This window comes from Morone saxatilis, unplaced genomic scaffold, assembly GCF_004916995.1.
Source record: "Morone saxatilis isolate NCDOM2014 unplaced genomic scaffold, NCSU_SB_2.0 Contig12, whole genome shotgun sequence".
Classification (NCBI taxonomy): domain Eukaryota; kingdom Metazoa; phylum Chordata; class Actinopteri; family Moronidae; genus Morone; species Morone saxatilis.
The window spans coordinates 19220969-19221586 of record NW_023339674.1 but is presented as its reverse complement, the minus strand read 5'-3'; positions in this window follow the sequence as shown (position 1 = coordinate 19221586).

The window sequence follows — 618 nt, the reverse complement described above, 5'->3', positions numbered from 1 at the left end:
TCTCTTTCTCCTTCCCCTTTCGCTCTCTTCCCTCCCTTCTCTTACCTTTGATCCCTCTCCCTTTCTGTCTCCTCCTCCCTCTTCCTCTCTTCCTCCTACTCTATTTCATTGTGCCGCTGAGGGATTTGCCCTTGGTGACCTGCTCTGTTGCTTGAACTATATGCAGCAGATTTGGAAAAAAAATGCAAAACTGTTTTCGTTTTGTTGATATGTTGGCAGTGGAAAAGTGGACAGTGGAGAGAAAACAAGTAGTTTTGGCATTCACTTTGAATGTTACAGGACAAAAGTATACAAAACATCTTTTACAAATCGGTCAGAGGAAATCATTTCCGCACAAATAAGATGTATAGGTATACTGAGGGAATACTGACCTATTGGCATATAGATCAGTTGTTAATGGTTTTAGCACTTAATCTTTCAAGTGGTAGGCCTTCTGGTTGCCCTAGGTTTTAAATTTCGATCAGTATCTTTAATAGGTTCGAAAACCTTCAAGGTTTTTTCATTCTATTAAGATTGAAAGCAGCATATGTTTGTGCTTTCATAACAGCTTCTGTCAGGATCGCTGTAGCTCTAAAAAAAAGGATTTTTGAAGTGCACAGTGTCTATCTATCTATCTAT